General features: G+C 46.5%; 1 protein-coding gene across 4 annotated transcripts in view; it reads right to left on the bottom strand.

Moving 5' to 3' along the window:
• The window catches only part of gpr155a (G protein-coupled receptor 155a), a 102,297-nt gene that overhangs the window by 63,131 nt on the left and 20,971 nt on the right, over positions 1–18,195 (bottom strand). The gene's annotated exons all lie outside the window — the stretch shown is intronic.

Below are 18,195 nucleotides of genomic sequence, written 5' to 3'. Positions count from 1 at the left end.
TGCAGAATTCCTTAGGCTGGAAAAAAAATTAAGTTCGCTTTGAGAGGGTCTGTGAAAGGAGTTTGCCCAGAGATGGAAACCATTTATCGACTTCTTCCAGGATAGAAATATGAAAGCTGAGGGCGAGGCAGCTGATGGTGCAGCTGCTAATGTGGAAACCTAGGGATGCATCAAGCATTACTGAGTCGTACCTTCTTCTACCACAAAATGCCTGCTACTCCTGGGCCGAGGCTTTTTGCTGTCATAATCAACTGTCTCATTAAACCATTTCCCTGTTGCCTCTCCACCTTTATCGCTAATTAGCATGATTGAGACTACCTGTTCAATTGCTTCACCCAACAAAACCTCCTCCAGTCCTACACCATCCAAGTAGGCGTCATTTCTCTAATTATAGTGTTTTGGGATTTCTGTCCTTCCCTTATCCCATTAGCTAAAGTGCCTTCAGTTTTCCATGCTCTACATTCTACAATTACTTCCCTAAATCTCTTAGCCTCCCCTATTTTAATATCTTAACATCAAGTTTATGATTGCCCCTCCTATGACCCAGTAGTAGGCAGCACGGTGGCACAGTGGTTAGCATTGCTGCCTACGGCTCTGAGGACCTGGGTTCGAATCCCGGCCCGGGGTCCGTGTGGAGTTTGCACATTCTCCCCGTGTCTGCGTGGGTTTCACCCCCACAACCCAAAGATGTGCAGGGTAGGTGGATTGGCCATGCTAAATTGGCCCTTAATTGGAAAACATTAATTGGGTACTCCAAATTTATATTTAAAAAAATATTTGACCCAATATCCATTTTCATCCAATTATACACCTTGAAAAACCATGGGATTTTTTCCGTTGAAGTTGCTATTTAATGCAGGTTGCTTTTGTGTAAACATAACACAAGTGCTCAACAATCAGCAACGCGGGTTCAATTCCTGTACCAGCTGGGAATTCTGAATTCTCCCTCTGTGTACCTGAACAGGCGCTGGAATGCGGCGACCAGAGGCTTTTCACAGTAACTTCATTGCAGTGTTAATGTAAGCCTACTGGTGACACTAAAGGTTATTTACAATTTTTACATTTATTTTGCATTGGCAAGTGGTAGTGCAAAATTCAAGGTGTGGCATTCTCTGTATAAATTATGGAGTTTGATAGTGTTTGGACTCTGCACCCAATCCCAACACTATTTATGCTGAGGTCAAAATGCAGTTTCCAACTTCAATATAAATCACTTGTATTATAATCTCCTTATAATCTAGTCAACAATACCCGTACTTCTATTCACACCAAATAATGGAAAGCTCTAAAAATCCATGATGAAAAAATCAGAATTGGTAATAGAAAACAACGTCTATCATAGATCATAGAATTTACAGTGCAGAAGGAGGCCATTCGGCCCATCGAGTCTGCACCGGCCCCAGGAAAGAGCACTCCACCCAAGCCCACACCTCCACCCTATCCCCATAACCGAGTAACCCTGCCCCAGCTTTTTTGGGCACTAAGGGCAATTTAGCATGGCCAATCCACCCAATCTGCACATCCTTGAACTGTGGGAGGAAGCCGGAGCAGCCGGAGGAAACCCATGCAGACACAGGAGAACGTGCAGACTCCACACAGACAGTAACCCAAGCCGGTATCGAACCTGGGACTCTGGAGCAGTGAAGTAACTATGCTAACCACTGTGCTACCCAAATCATTGAAGAAATCAAGTAACCTAGACAAACTACACACTGAAGAGATGTCATCACGAGTGCATATTTGGTTAGGTCTGTTATTTAGTAGAAATAATCCTAGCCCCTATAGTGATTACACTGGGTTGTGTTCGCTACCACAGAGGATTATTGAGCTAGTTTCAATCTTGCGTCAATTTTGAGGTAACTTAATCTGCAAACAATAAGCATGCCCACTACAAGTAGTATTCCTTGGAGGAGGGTCATACCAAAACGAGGAAAGCAGACTGAATTGGTACAAAAGGATGAGATTGAAACTAATGAAATCTTGTACAGCAATCAGACTGTCCCAGTGATTGGTTTGTCTCTCCAGATTGGTACTGGGGCGTTGCAATTGCTCTACTCAACTTTGCATGATGTACATTCTAATTGCTTTGCATATGAATTGCATTGTTTTAGTTACTGAAACCCCTGCTGTGCTCAATGCAAATCTAGGGTTCCACGTGGCATTTGCCAACATTTGTCTGTCTCTGGGCTTGGGTGTTTCCCAAAGTAGAGACTGTAGATTACACCCATGACATACAGCAAACATTGGATGGTGCTACTTTGGTTGCATAATGTCACCTGCCACATAATTAGTAAGTTTGCAGACGACACAAAGATAGGTGGAATTGCGGAGAGCGATGAGGACTGTCAGAGGATACAGCAGGATTTAGATCATCTGGATACTTGGGCGGAGAGATGGCAGATGGAGTTTAATCCGGACAAATGTGAGGCAATGCATTTTGGAAGGTCTAATACAGGTAGGGAATATACAGTGAATGGTAGAACCCTCAAGAGTATTGACAGTCAGAGATCTAGGTGTACAGGTCCACAGGTCACTGAAAGGGGCAACACAGGTGGAGAAGGTAGCCAAGAAGGCATACGGAAAGCTTGCCTTCATTAGCTGGGCATTGAGTATAAAAATTGGCAAGTCATGTTGCAGCTGTATAGAACCTTAGTGAAATGAAATGAAAAGAAAATCGCTTATTGTCACGGGTAGGCTTCAATGAAGTTACTGTGAAAAGCCCCTAGTCGCCACATTCCGGCGCCTGTCCGGGGAGGCTGGTACGGGAATTGAACCATGCTGCTGGTCTGCTTTAAAAGCCAGCGATTTAGCCCAGTGAGCTAAACCAGCCCCTGTTAGGCCACACTTGAGTATAGTGTTCATTTCTGGTTGCCACACTACCAGAAGGATGTGGAGACTTTAGAGAGGGTGCAGAAGAGATTTACCAGGATGTTGCCTGGTATGGAGAGCATTAGCTATGAGGAGAGGTTGAATAAACTTGGTTTGTTCTCACTTGAACGAAGGAGGTTGAGGGGCGACCTGATAGAGGTCTACAAAACTATGAGAGGCATAGACAGAGTGGATAGTCAGAGACTTTTTTCCAGGGTAGAGGGGTCAATTACTAGGAGGCATAGGTCTAAGGTGCGAGGAGCAAGGTTTAGAGGAGATGTACGAGGCAAGTTTTTTTACACAGAGGGTAGTGGGTGCCTGGAACTCGCTGCTGGAGGAGGTGGTGGAAGCAGGGACAATAGTGACGTTTCAGGGGCATCTTGATAAATACATGAATAGGATGGGAATAGAGGGATACAGACCCTGGAAGCGTAGAAAATTTTAGTTCAGATGGGCAGCATGGTCAGCGTAGGCTTGGAAGGCCAATGGGCCTGTTCCTGTGCTGTACTTTTCTTTGTTCTTTGTATATGCAATCCCATCGATATCACTTCCAGTCATATATAAGTTAAGAATCACATGATGGCGCTTATGCTTCCTGTCTCACAAAGCTTAAACTTCAAAGTTCATCATGAGCTTTATACATTATTTCTTCCTGTTTCAGTTCACTATTTGTACATCTGTGCTACTTGAATCAAAAACATATATATTGCTTCTGCAAAGATCTGCAATGATACTTTGGTCCTGCCTTAATCAAGATTTGTGCTTTTCTGCCATCAAGATCTGCAACATTAAATGTGTACTTTGATACTACCTGAAACTACCCTGCTTTATGAATGAAAGGTCTGATAAACTGCGACAACAATCAAGCTTGACACATCCTGGGTTGGTCCGACAAGTCTGGCTAAACACTTTGCCTCCTCCACCTCAGCAAATATGTACGGGCACGATTCTCCGAAATGGAGACAGAGTGTTCGCGCCGTCATGAACGCCGTCGCGAAATGGGCGCGGGCACTACCGATTCTGGCCCCCTACGGTGCTGCCGGAAAAAATGGCGCGAACGCCAATTCTCCTATACGACATGGGGGAATCCCGCCCATAATCTCTTATGAGAGGCAAAACAAGAGAAAAACCAAGGGCCCATGAGGGAAAGAAATTCAATGGAAACTTCCCCTCCATGACACCCACACCTCCCGCCAGTGATTGGAACCAGTCCTAGAGATCACTTGGACAGGTGTTATCTGTACAATCCAGTGCCTGTCCCAATTGGGAAGCTGCCCAGCTCCCTCTTGTCAGCACCACCACAACAGCCTGAAACAACAGCAAGTGGGACGTGTGGTGGCGGCCATGGTGTGAGTGGTCGCACACAGGGCAGCTCCTGTTCGAAGGCATAGGAAAGAGCTCTTTTTACCAATATTGGGTGGAATTTTGACAAAAAGGTGTAGTTGAAGGTCAGAGGAGTAGTTTCCCCCAGGAGTGGGATGTCCGCTGGCTTACAAACCCGGCAGAAGACGGTGAGAGACCTGGCCAAAGAGTTGGAGGAAACCTGGGGCGCAGCAGATGGTGTAAGGAGTCGATGACGCAGGCAACGATCACATTAATCCCAAAAAAGGGGAAGGACCCGGTGGAATGTGGGTTGTGTAGGCCCATATCACTGTTGTGCATGGATGTGAAAGTATTGACTAAGTTGTTGGCAGGGAGGATGGAGGATTGTGTCCAGGGGTGGTTGCAGAGGAGCAAACAGGCTTTGTGAAAGGCAGGCAGTCTGTGAGTAATACAGGATAGTTGTTGAATGTAGTTATGAATCCGTCGGGAGCTAAGTCCAGGTCGGAAAAGAGACTGGCGGCAGCCAAGGCCCTGAGGGAGTTCATGGATCAGATGGGGGGGGGGGCGTGGACCCATGGAGATTCCCGCGGCCAAGGGCGAAGGAGTTCTCTTTTTTCTCCCACGTTCACAAAGTCTACTCGCGGATTTACTTTTTTGTGTTGAGCAGGCGTTAATCCCAAGGGTGGAGGGGGTTGAGTATTTGGCCATTGCAGTCTCAGACCATGCCCCACAATGGGTGGACTTGCGACTAGGGGTGGAGGGAGGTCAGTGCCCTCTCTGGAGACTAGATGTGAGACTGCTAGTGGATGAAGAGGTGTGAGGGCGGATAAGGAGGAGCATCCAAAACTATGTGACAACAAACGATAGAGGGGAGGTGACAGCAACAACGGTCTGGGAGGCTATGGAGGCATTTGTCAGAGGGGGGTTAATTTCTATTAGGTCCCATAGAGGGAAGAGGGAGAGGGCGGAGAGGGAGAGGGAGATACTCAAGAGTAGACAGGAGTTACACGGAGACCCCCGAGGAGGGGCTGCTAAAGGAGCGCCGAAGACTGCAGGTGGAGTTTGATCTGCTCACCACTGGGAAGTCGGAGGCACAGCTGAGGAAGGTGAAAGGGGCAGTCCACGAGTATGGAGAGAAAGCAAGTAGGATGCTGGCACACCAACTTCACAGGAGAGAGGCGGCCGGGGAGATTGGGGGAGTGAGGGATAAAGCAGGTAACACGGTCTTGGACCCAGAGAAGATCAACAAAGTCTTCAAGGAGTTTAAAGGAGTGGGAGGGGAAGGGATGAAGCAATTTATGGACCAATTGAGGTTCCGAAGGGTAGACGAGGATCTGGTGGAGGGACTGGGGGCCCCGATTGAGTTGGAGGAGATAGTTAAGGGCCTAGATAGTATGCAGTCGGGCAAGGCCCCGGGTCCAGACAGCTTCCCTATAGAATCCTACAAGAAATTCTCGGAGCTGCTGAGCCCACTCCTGCTAAGAACCTTTAACGAGGCAAAGGAGAGAGGAACCCTCCCCCCGACGATGTTTCAGGCTTCGATCTCGCTCATCCTGAAGAGGGAGAAGGATCCGCTTCAATGTGGGATCTACAGGCCGATATCGCTCCGGAACGTGGATGCCAAACTGCTGGCTAAAATACTGGCTACAAGAATAGAGGACTGTGTCCCTGGAGTGATTGATGAGGATCGGATGGGTTTCGTCAAGGGCAGGCAACTGAACACAAATGTGAGGAGGCTCCTAAACATTATCATGATGCCCTCTGAAGGAGGGGATGCAGGAGTAGTGGCTGCAATGGATGCAGAGAAATCCTTTGACAGGGTGGAACAGGAGTACATGTGGGAAGCGCAAGGTAGGTTTGGATTTGGTGAGTGATTCATAGGGTGGGTCAAGCTACTGTATCAGGCCCCCGTAGCAAGTGTATCCACGAACCGGCTGAGGTCGGAGTATTTTAGGCTGCACCGAGGGACGAGGCAGGGGTGCCCCCTATCCCTGCGACTATTTGCCCTGGCAATTGAGCCGTTGGCCATAGCGCTGAGGACGTCAAGGAACTGGAGGGAGCTGGTGCGGGGCCAAGGGGGGGGGGCTGGGTTTCACTTTACGCAGAAGACCTGCTATTGTATATTTTGGACCCGCTAGAGGGGATGGGGGAGGTCATGCGGATCCCAAGAAACTTTGGGAGCTTCTCAGGGTACAAGTTGAACGTGGGGAAAAGTGAGCTGTTTGTAATCCACGCTATGAGTCAGGAACAGAGACTGGGAGAGCTCCCGCTCAAGATGGTGGAGAGGAGCTTTCGTTACCTAGGTATACAGGTGGCTAGGAACTGGGATGCCCTACACAGGCTCAATCTGTCTCGGCTTGTAAAACAGATGGAGGGAGACTTTAAAAGGTGGGACATGCTCCCGCTTTCCCTGGCAGGAAGGGTGCCGACCGTGAAGAGGATGGTCCTCCCCATATTCCTGTTCGTTTTCCAGTGCCTTCCCATCTTCATCCCCAAATCCTTCTTCAAGCGGGTGAACAGGATTATCACGGGATTTGTGTGGGCCAACAAGACTCCGCGAGTTAAAAGACTGTTTTTGGAGCGCAGTCGTGGGGTACAATAACGGTACCGCTGCCATTCTCGCCGGCACGATACACCACAAGCCAGGTGGTGACGGCAGCACTGAGGATCTGGGGTCAGTGGAGAAGACACAGGAAGGAGGAGGGGGCCTCAGTTTGGACTTCGATACGGAATAATCATAGATTTGTTCCGGGCAAGATAGACAGAGGGGTTTCAAAGCTGGCAGAGGGAAGGCAATAGAAGGATGGGAGACCTGTTTATAGATGGGACTTTCCCTAGTTTGAAGGCGCTGGAGGAGAAATTCAGCCTGCCCCCTGGAAAAGCCTTCAGATACCTTCAAGTCCGCGACTTTCTCAAAAAACAGGTGGGGACATTTCCGTTGCTACCCCCTCGTAGGATTCAGGACAGGGTGGTGTCTGGCATCTGGGTAGGAGAGGGGAAGGTGTCGGACATCTACCAAGAACTGCAGGAGGCAGAGGAAGCCCCAGTGGAGGAACTGAAGGGCAAGTGGGGCGAGGAGCTGGATGAGGGCCTGTGGGCTGATGCCTTGGGCAGGGTAAATTCCTCCTCATCATGTGCCAGGCTCTGCTTAATTCAGTTTAAGATGGTACATCGGGCACACATGACGAAGGCGAGAATGAGTAAGTTCTTTGGGGTTGAGGACAGCTGTGCGAGATGTTCAGGGAGTCCAGCGAACCATGTCCATATGTTCTGGGCATGCCCGGGCGCTTAAAGAATTCTGGCAGGGCTTTGCGAGGGCTATGTCCAGGATTTTGGACACGGGGGTAAAGCCGAGTCCAGGAATAGCGATATTTCGGGTGTCAGAGGATCCGGAAGTGCAGGAAGCGAAAGAGGCCGAGGTTTTGGCCTTTGCCTCCCTGGTAGCCCGGAGACGGATCTTGTTAATGTGGAGGGACGCGAAACTCCCGAGCGTGGTGACCTGGGTTAGTGATATGGCTGGGTTTATCAGCCTGGAGAGAATAAAGTTTGCCTTGAGAGGGTCCTTGCTGGAGTTCTCCCAGCAGTGGCAACCATTCCTTGACTTTCTAGGAGAGCGGTGAAAATGTCCTCCGGGTGCTCCGGTTTCCTCCCATAGTCCAAAGATGTGTAGGTTAGGTGGCCAATTCATGCTAAATCGCCCTTAGTGTCCAAAAATGTTAGGTGGGGTTACGGGGATAGGTTGGAGGTGTGGGCTTAAGTGGGGTGCTCTTTCCGGGGGCCGGTGCAGACTCGATGAGCCGAATGGCTCTTTCTGCACTGTAAATTCTATGATTCCATAAGTGGAACTTAACAAAGCTTGTGTAGGAGGCCAGGGGATCTTAAAGGTGGGATACAGTGCAGTTGACTTTGGCGGGGAGGATCCAAGTGGTAAAAATGAATATTCTTCTGCGTTTCTTGTCAATTTTTCAAGCTCTCCCGATCTTTATACCAAAGGCCTTTTTTCAGAATTGGACATGATTATTTTGGGCTTTGTGGGCGGGGTAGGTGCCAAGCTTCAGAGGCGGGAGGGGGGGGGGGGGAACATCCTGGTAAATCTCTTCTGCACTCTCTCTAAAGCCTCCACATCCTTCTGGTAGTGTGGCGACCAGAATTGAACACTATACTCCAAGTGTGGCCTAACTAAGGTTCTATACAGCTGCAACATGACTTGCCAATTTTTATACTCAATGCCCCAGCCAATGAAGGCAAGCATGCCGTATGCCTTCTTGGCTACCTTCTCCACCTGTGTTGCCCCTTTCAGTGACCTGTGGACCTGTACACCAAGATCTCTCTGGCTGTCAATACTCTTGAGGGTTCTACCACTGAATAATCCTTACCTGTATTAGACCTTCCAAAATGCATTACTACACATTTGTCCGGATTAAACTCCATCTGTCATCTCGCCGCCCAAGTCTCCAAATGATCTAAACCCTGCTGTATCCTCTGACAGTCCTCATCGCTATCTGCAATTCCACCAACCTTTAGTGTCATCCGCAAACTTACGAATCAGACCAGTTACATTTTCCTCTAAATCATTTATATATATTACAAACAGCAAAGGTCCCAGCACTGATCCCTGCAGAACACCACTGGTCACAGCCCTCCAATCTGAAAAGCTCCCTTCCATTGCTACTCTCTGCTTTCTATGACCTAGCCAGTTCTGTATCCATCCGCCAGTTCACCTCTGATCCCGTGTGACTTCACCTTTTGTACCAGACAGCCATGAGGGACCTTGTCAAAGGCCTTACTGAAGTCCATATAGACAACATCCACTGCCCTATCTGCATCAATCATTTTTGTGATCTTTGGTTCATTATTACTGAGCGGCGAATATGGAAAAGGTGCGGCGATGGTGGGAAGGAGAAGAGGTAGAGTGGGTTAGGATGGAGGAGGAATCTTGTATGGGGTCCAGTTTAAGGGCTATGGTGATAGTAGTGTTGCCAAAGGCAGCGAGTAGGTATTTAGGGAGTCAGGTGGTGCAGTCCACGGTGAAGATTTGGAATCAGTTGAGGAGGCATTTTAGGATGGAGGGGATATTGGTGCAAACCCCGCTGTGTGAGAATCATGGTTTGAGCCCGGGGGATGGATGCACACAGGTGGAGGGAAGTGGGGCTGGTGAAGCTCAGGGGTCTATATTTGGAGGAAGGGCTCACCAGTCTGGAGGACTAAGGGAGAGGGTAGAGCTGCCAAGGGTCAATGAGTTCAGTTATCTGCTTGTTCAGTTAGGGACTTTGCGCGAAAGGTCTGGAATGGGTTCCCTAGGTTACCAGGATACACCCTGCTGGAGCGACTGCTGCTTCCGGATGTGAAAGGGGTGTAAAATTGGAGATACATACAAGTGGCTGGGGGAGTAGAGAGGCAACCGGTTCTGAAGATTAAGGAGAAATGGGAAGGGGAGTTGGGAGGAGAGATCAATTAGGGAGTATGGAGTGAGGCACTGCATAGGGTAATCGGGACCTCCTCATGTGCAAGAATGAGCTTGATACAGTTTAAGGTGGTGCACAGGGTACAGACATACATACAGTGCAGAAGGAGGCCACTCGGCCCATCGAGTCCGCACCGACCCACCCAAGCCCCTCACTTCCACCCTATTCTCGTAACCTAACAACCCTTCCGAACCTTTTTGGTCACTAAGGGCAAGTTATCATGGCCACTCCACCAAACCTGCACGTCTTTGGACTGTGTGAAATAGTGATAAAGAGGAAAAAGTTGTGCAAACTGTATAGTTGATTGTTGGGAAGTATCTTTCCTGGAGTGTTTATTTGCGGTAACCTGTTCTGATACATGTTTGTAATAAAATACATTTTTTAAAAAACAACAGCAAGAGAGAGATAGAGCTAAGCGAATCTACAACCAACAGATCAGATCTAAGCTCTGCAGTCCTGCCACATCCAGCTGTGAATGGTGATGGACATTTAAACAGCTTATAGGAGGAGGAGACTCCACAAATATCCCCATCACCCTGATGTCAGTCTTCAGCCAATTCCATTCACTCCGCGTGATGTCAAGAAACTACTGAAGGCGCTGGATACTGCAACGGCAATAGGTTCTGACAATATTCTGGAAATAGCCCTGAAGACTTGTGCTCCAGAACCTGCCACACTCCTAGCCAAGCTGTTCCAATACAGCTACAACACTGGCATCGACTTAGCAATGTGGAAAATTGCCCAGGTGTGTCTTGTACACAAGAAACATGACAAATCCAACCTATCCAATTACTGCTCTATCAGTCTACTCTCCATCATCAGCAAAGTGATGGAAAGAGTCAACAACAGTGCTATCATAGACATAGAACATAACAGTGCAGAAGGAGGCCATTCGGCCCATCAAGTCTGCACTGACCCACTTAAGCCCTCACTTCCACCCTAGCCCCCTAACACAATAACTCCTCCTAACCTTTTTTTGGACACAAAGGGCAATTTAGTGTGGCCAATTCACCTAACCTGCACGTCTTTGGACTGTGGGAGGAAACCAGAGCACCTGGAGGAAACCCACGCAGACACGGGGAGAACTTGCAGACTCCGCAGTCAGTGACCCAGCAGGAAATCAAACCTGGGACCCTGGCGCTGTGAAGCCACAGTGCTAACAACTATGCTACCATGTTGCCCATCAAGCGGCACTTACTCCTTACTCATATAACCAGCTCACGAACGCTCAGTTTGAGTTCCGCCAGGTTACTCAACTCCTGGCCTCATTACAACCTTGACTCAAAGGTGGACAAAAGAGCTGAATTCCAGAGTGAGGTGAGAAGGACTGCCATTAGCATCTAGACAGCATTTGATGGATTATGGTATCAAGGAGCCCTAGAAAAACTGGAATCAATGGGAATTGGGGGGAAACTCTCCGCTGGATTTAGTTATACCTGGCACAAAGGAAGATGGCCCAACCATCCATCATAAGGTCAGAAATGGCGATGTTCACAGATGACTGCACAATGTTCAGCACCATTCGTAACTCTTCAGATACCCAAGTAGTAGTTCATGTCCAAATGCAGCAAGACCTGGACAATATCCCAGCTTGGGTGTAACAAGTGGCAAGTTACATTCACGCCACACAAGTGCCAGGCACTGGCCATTTCAAACAAGACAGGGTCTAACTATTGCCCCATGACAGGTCAAAGGCTAGGAATCCTATGACGAGTAACTCACCAGCTGACCCCATCCAAAGCCTGTCCACCACAAGGCACAAGTCAGGAGTGAAATAGAATACTCTCCACTTGCCTGGATGAGTGCAACTCTAACAACACTCAATAAGCTCTATACCATCCAGGACAAAGATGCCTGCTTGATTGTTCCTCCTTCCACAAACATTCAATCTCTCCACCACCGATGAACAGTGGCAGCCGTGTACGCCATTTACAAGATGCACTGCAGGAACTCACCAAGGTTCCTTCGGCAGCATTTTCCAAACCCACGCACTACCATCTAGAAGGACAAAAGCAGAGAATACCTGGGAACACCACCACCTGGAGGATCCCCTCCAAGTCACGCACCACCCTGACTTGGAAATATATCCCCATTCCTTTACTGTCACTGAGTCAAAATCCTGGAATTCCTTCCCTAACAGCACTGTGGGTGTACCTACACCTAAGGGACTGCACGATTCAAGAAGGCAGCTTCAGCACCACCTTCTGAAGGGCAACTAGGGTTGGGCAGTATATACTGGCTTAACCAGCGACATCCACACCCCCTAAAATGTTTTTTTTTTTAAATAGTCCGTAGGCTCATACTTTTCTGGGAAAGATAACTGCTCAACCTCCAGTCTTTTGCCACTTTTACATTGTTGTGTTTCCTGGAATAACTAGTCACCGGCTGCCATCCTGAAAAAGACCCCTTTTTCCCCACACTCTGCCTTCTGCCAGTCAGCCAATCCTCTATTCATGCCAGCATTTTACCCTTAATGCCTTGGGCTCTTAACTCATTTAACAGCCTCCATTATGGCACCTTGTCAAAGACCTTCTGGAAATCTAAATAAATCACGTCCACAGGTTCTGTTTTGTCTAATTTCCCTGTTACCTTCTCAGAATTCTAACAGGTTTGTTGGACATGACCTCCCCTTGACGAAGCCGTGCTGACTCAGTCCTATTTTACCATGCACTTCCAAGTGCTCCGCAATCTCATCATTAATGATGGAATCTAAAATCTTACCAATGACCGAAGTCAGGCTAACAGGCCTATAATTTCCCGTCTTCTGCCTCCCTCCCTTCTTTTTTTTAAAATTTAGAGTACCCAAATCATTTTTTACAATTAAGGGCTAATCCACCTAGCTTGCACATTTTTGGGTTGTGGGGGTGAAACCCACGCAAATATCGGGAGAATGTGCAAACTCCACACGGACAGTGACCCAGAGTCGGGATTGAACCTGGGACCTCGGCGCTGTGAGGCCGCAGTGCTAACCCACTGCGCCACCCCCTTCCCTCCCTTTTAGCTCACTCAGCTAAATCGCTGGCTTTTAAAGCAGACCAAGCAGGCCAGCAGCACGGTTCGATTCCCGTACCAGCCTCCCCAGACAGGCGCCGGAATGTGGCGACTAGGGGCTTTTCACAGTAACTTCATTGAAGCCTACTCGTGACAATAAGTGATTTTCATTTCATTTCATAAATAGCGGTGTTACATTAGCCATTTTCCAGTCCTCTGGGACCCTCTCTGCCTCCAGTGATTCCTGAAAGATCACCACCAATACCGTCACAATCTCCTCAGTTATTTCTTTAGGACCCTGGGGTGTAGTCCATCCAGTCCAGATGATTTATCCACCTTCAGACCTTTATTTCCCCAGAACCCTCTCCTTAATGATGGCCACTGCACTCACCCCTGTCCCCTAATTCTCCTGAGTTCTGATATCCCACTGGTGTCTTCCACCGTGAAGACTATTGCAAAGTAACTATTCAGTTCCTCTGCCATTTTTTTGTTTCCTATTACTACTTCTCCTGCCTCATTTTCCAGTGGTCCAATTACTATTTTTACCTCTCTCGTACCTTTTATATATTGAAAAAAAACTCTTCCTATCTTCTTTTATAGTGACTATCTTCTAGAATAGTGGCAATCGCGCAGGATTTGATCCCCGTTCTGACTGAGGTAGACTTGGGGCTGCCTCCTTGACCTGCATAACCTGTGGTTCAGCAATTGAATAAACAAGGAGAAAAAGATTCCAGCTATCAAAATGCTAATTCAATCAATCCTTGCCCAAGGGCCATTAGTATACCTATTGCAGTCAAGCACGTGTCATAGCAGTAACTCAATCAATTGTTTTTGCGCTTTTCGGATGAGAGGGCACAGCCTGAAACATAAATTCCATTTCTCTATCCACAGATGCTGCCAGACCTGTTGGGTATTTCCAGCGTTTACTGTTTTTATTTCCAGCATGGGCAGCACTTTGCTTTTTCTTTTGCACTGTGAGTTGCGGCAGAAATTGTTCTCCATCTGACCTTCCTTTTATCCAAGGACCAAGACTGATCAACACGAGCTTTGGCTGCATCGTGGGCCCGGTAGGCTGCTGATCTTCCCTCACCGTTGCCCATTGCACCAGCAGCTATAGCAACTTGGAAACCTTCTGCTTGCACAAACTAAACTCAGCAAACACATGCACGCGCACTCTGCCCTAATCTTGCAAAATATTTCACATCTTGGCTTGGAGCATTCTTTTTATTTCACTTTGGGCACAAGGTTCAAAATCACATTTTCATGTACACGCCAGGAGCACAGATCCCTATCAATCCGTGCATTTGTTGGAGCATAACTACACCATTTGAAACAGAAAATCTGTAGAAATCAGCTCTGCAGAATAGGCAAGTATCTGCTGGCAAATTTGTTTTTTCCAGTTGTCTTTCACAGTTTATAGATATTTCCTTTCTACTAACAAGGCACGTGCTCAGTGTGCAGATTGCTAAAACTGGCAGAATCCAATAACAAGCAAAGTATCCATGGATACCACTGGACAACTTGAAAATTCTTGTTGAAAAATGCTGTCAACATGAAAATTCAGGAATTTTAATAAGTATCTGCCCTTCAAGGTACTTTCATGTTCGTTGTGTCCAGCTGCAAAAGTATGTTTTGTGCCGATTCTTCCTTCATAGGAAATGACTTTGGTTGAGCTTATCACCTTTCTTTTTGCAAGGAACTAACAATTTCTAAAAAATAATTCACTGGTAAAGGAAAAGAGATGGAAAATCTAATTCCCTGTTGGATTTAAGTACACATGTGCGAAATGGGGTCATGGTAGCACAGTGGTTAGCACTGTTGCTTCACAGCTCCAGGGTCCCAGGTTCGATTCCCGCTTGGCTCACTGTCTGTACGGAGACTGCACATACACCCCATATCTGCGTGGGTTTCCTCCAGGTGCTCCGGTTTTCTCCAACAAGTCCCAAAAGATGTGCTACGTGCTTGTAGGTGAATTGGGCATTCTGAATTCTCCCTCGGTGTACCCGAACAGGCACCGAAGTATGGCGACTCGGGGCTTTTTTTTTTACAGTAACTTTGTTGCAGTGTTAATGTAAGCCTACTTGTGACAATAATAAAGATTATTATCTCTAGTGCATGTAGATTTACAGATGTGTACTCAATCTAGTAACATTCGACGAATCAACAGTAGATGTTATATGACACGTCGTGTGCACAGAATGGCAATGTCAATGGGCATCTAAACTGGCATTGTGCAAGTGGCCGGCAACTATATGGTAGGAAGCACTATTGAGAAACACATGGGCTGAAATTTTCCAGCCAGGCTCGCCGGCAGGATCTTCCGGTCCCACCGACGGCAAGTGTCAGAGGTTGTGTAGAACGGGAAACCTTGTTGACAGTGCGCGCTGGCCAATAGCAGACTGTCGCCACCACCGACAAACACGCATGGAAAATCCTGCCCAGAATCTAGACACCTTATTGACCAGGCAGTGTTGTGAGACATCCAAATGCACGCTTTTGTTTTTTTCTGTTTGCCCTCCCTTCATTTCCTATTCATTAATGCAAATTGCAGTGTGGCAGTCACAGCAGTAGAAAACAATGGTTACTTTAAGCCTTCCATCATGCACCGTAACATCTCGTCTCCAGTAGTTAATAGATGAACAAAAAAAATACCCTCGTTCCAGCGAACTGTATTTTCTGATGTAGAATAATCACTGGAAGACATCGTCAGCAAAATACTTCACATTCTACAATCTTGTCAAACTTGACAAATTACTCATATGTTGCGCACGAGTTGATCAAAAACATAGGGTGTGGTTTTCCCACCGCGTTGCTAATCCCATTGCACTGGCGGGGGAGGGCCAAAATGAGCTTATGACTCGTGATGCCCGACCTGATTTGGATGGTGCTCTGATAATCATATTTAAATGAGCCATTAGGCTCATTTAAGTATGTGCAGACTGTTTGAGGCCACGTACTAGGTTGGTACTGCCAGGGTGCCTGGGCAAGTGTGCGTATGTCAGATTGGAACTTTGAAGTGGTGGGTTCTGAGGGGGTTATGCACATGAAAGGGGAGGGGGTTTCCTGAAAGGGAGAGACTGAAAGGGGGCCCTAAAGGTGGGGTGACGGCTCTAAAGGTGGCGGGGCCCTCAGTGACCCCATAGTGGGCATGCTCACTTGCTGGGAGGAGGAGGGGGGGGAATGCCCAAAAGGATGAATGGGTGTGGGGCAGGGTCACCCTTATGCTTGGGTGGTAGTGGGGTTCACTATGACATTTAGTGATGGTGGGGAGGTCGCCCCGTGGGGGTTGAAGATTGGGGGTGTTGCCCACTTCTGTGGGTGGTTGCATTGTCCGAGGGTGGGGTTTGTGAGGGACCCTCAACCTCACTTTGAGTTCAGGCACCCTTTCAAATTGGCGTAACGATCTCGGAAGAGCAGGTCTGGCCGGCAAGTTTACTTCCCCACTGCAGAAAAAAATTAATTCTAAGTGTGGGATTTACTAGTGAGTAAACATGACTAAGTGTGGGCGAGTACAGGTCTGGATCTCACCAAAAAAGCTGGCGAAATCACCCTGCCAAACCCACCCAAAAATGAGTCCGTTTTTGGGTGAATCGCAGCCAGAGATTGACAATTCGAGGATTGCGACGTACTTGCTGGAATGCTACTGATAGCAACCTGTGGATTATCCATGAATTATGGTGAAATTATCCATATTTGTGACAAGCAGTAAATACCAATTCAACAGCTTCTCATCTGCCTGGCTCTTATTCAGAGCCGCTGCCACTGCTCTCAAATTTCTATGAAGTTCTTTGATCCATTGCTTTATTTGCAAAGTCCGGAGAAGTTTTAAAATCGGATGCATTTCTTTGTGTGGTTCTGGGCTTTGCCCCCATGAGCAGTGAGTGGACTGGATGCGTCAGAGCTAAATTGGGTGTGTTACATATCAACATTCTGGTTTTTCATGTGTTTAATGTTTTGCCATTTTGGGTTGATATGTCCACAAGACAAGATTTATTAATTGAATTTCTTCCTCAGAAATGCCATGTAAAGTTTTAGTAGCCTGAAGTGGCATTTGGCAACGAGTCCAAGAATATTTACAATTTCAGGCTCTGAAGTAGAATCTTTCAAAAATACTTCTTCCCAAAATATAAAGCTCTCCAAACAAAAAGGCACTTCATCAAAATGCATCAAATGATAACCTGAACCAAATTAAACACAGCATATTAAATAAGACACTCCTCGACAATTCAGTTTTCAAAATTGCTGAACATTTCAGAAATACAGACAAACTGGTTTTATTAAGGCCCTCCCTTCTATAATGAAGGGCAGTGGCAGAACCAGATAAACCGGCATTTATCTAGTTTAAACTGTTTATTTTTCCATGAACCAGGGATAGTTCACATTTACCATTTCAACCCACAGAGGTTAAAATATGACCGACCCAATAACAATTTGGTTTTGTTATCATTGTAGCTAAATATTATGGCGAACGATATTGTACTTCATACCAAATTAAGTTTGAATTGTTGTGCAGAATAAAAACACCTTATTGTATCCACATAGAAAATGAATTTCAGGTGACACAAAGTAACACATTAGTGCAGTTAAATGTTGCATCAGATTAGTTGACTGATTGATTTGTTATGAAACTATCAGTTTTATTACCAAGAAGCATGTTGAATAGTATTTTGGTGTGGTTTTCTGTAATTTTCCCTCCATATCATTGGCTAATCATTTAAAATCTATGAGCCCTGGTTACTAACCCACTTACCAGAGCATACAACTACCCCTTACTCACCTTATCAAAACTCCTCCATTTTAAATATCTCTATTGGGCCTCCATCTAATCTTCTCTGTTCTAAGGAGAACAATCTCAGCTTCTCCAATCTCTTTCCATGACTGAAGTTCCTCTTCTCTGGCATAATTCTGGCTACCCTCTCCAAAGTCTTTACATTCTTCCCAAGCGCAGTGCTCAAAATTGTACACAACATTCCAGCTGAAGCCTAGTCATTGATTTACATTTTAAAAAATAGCATGGCTTCCATGTTTTTGTATTTAATGTCCCCATTTAGAAAGCCAAATATCCCATATGCTTTCTTATCAATCTCCTTATAAACTTGCCCTGCCAAATTAAATATCTGTCAATATGCAGTCCCCTATGTAGTCCCTCTCTGCTCTTAAAAAGTAGCACCATTTAAATTATAAAAGCAAAATACTGGGGATGCTAATCAAAACAAAGTGCTGGAAACACTCAGCAGATCTGGCAGCATCTGTTGAGAAAGAAACAGAGTTAACGTTTCAAGTCGAATACGATTCTTCTTCAGAACTGCTTAGATTTTTTATTAGAATTATTCAGATTATGCTACCAGTTTTTCATCCTCCCAAAGTACATCGTTGCATTAAATTACATCTCATGAGTGCCTAACCATTTCACAAGATTGTCTATGTTCTACTGAAATTTGCTACTATCCTGAAAACTATTTCTCTTCCAAAGTTATATTGAAATAAATAATGTCCCGGAAGGACCATTACTTGTAACAAATTCCCATTTAAATTATGCAGCATTTTT

The sequence above is a fragment of the Scyliorhinus canicula genome, chromosome 2 (genome assembly GCF_902713615.1).
Source record: "Scyliorhinus canicula chromosome 2, sScyCan1.1, whole genome shotgun sequence".
NCBI classification, from domain to species: domain Eukaryota; kingdom Metazoa; phylum Chordata; class Chondrichthyes; order Carcharhiniformes; family Scyliorhinidae; genus Scyliorhinus; species Scyliorhinus canicula.
This window is presented reverse-complemented; position numbering and strand designations above follow the sequence as displayed.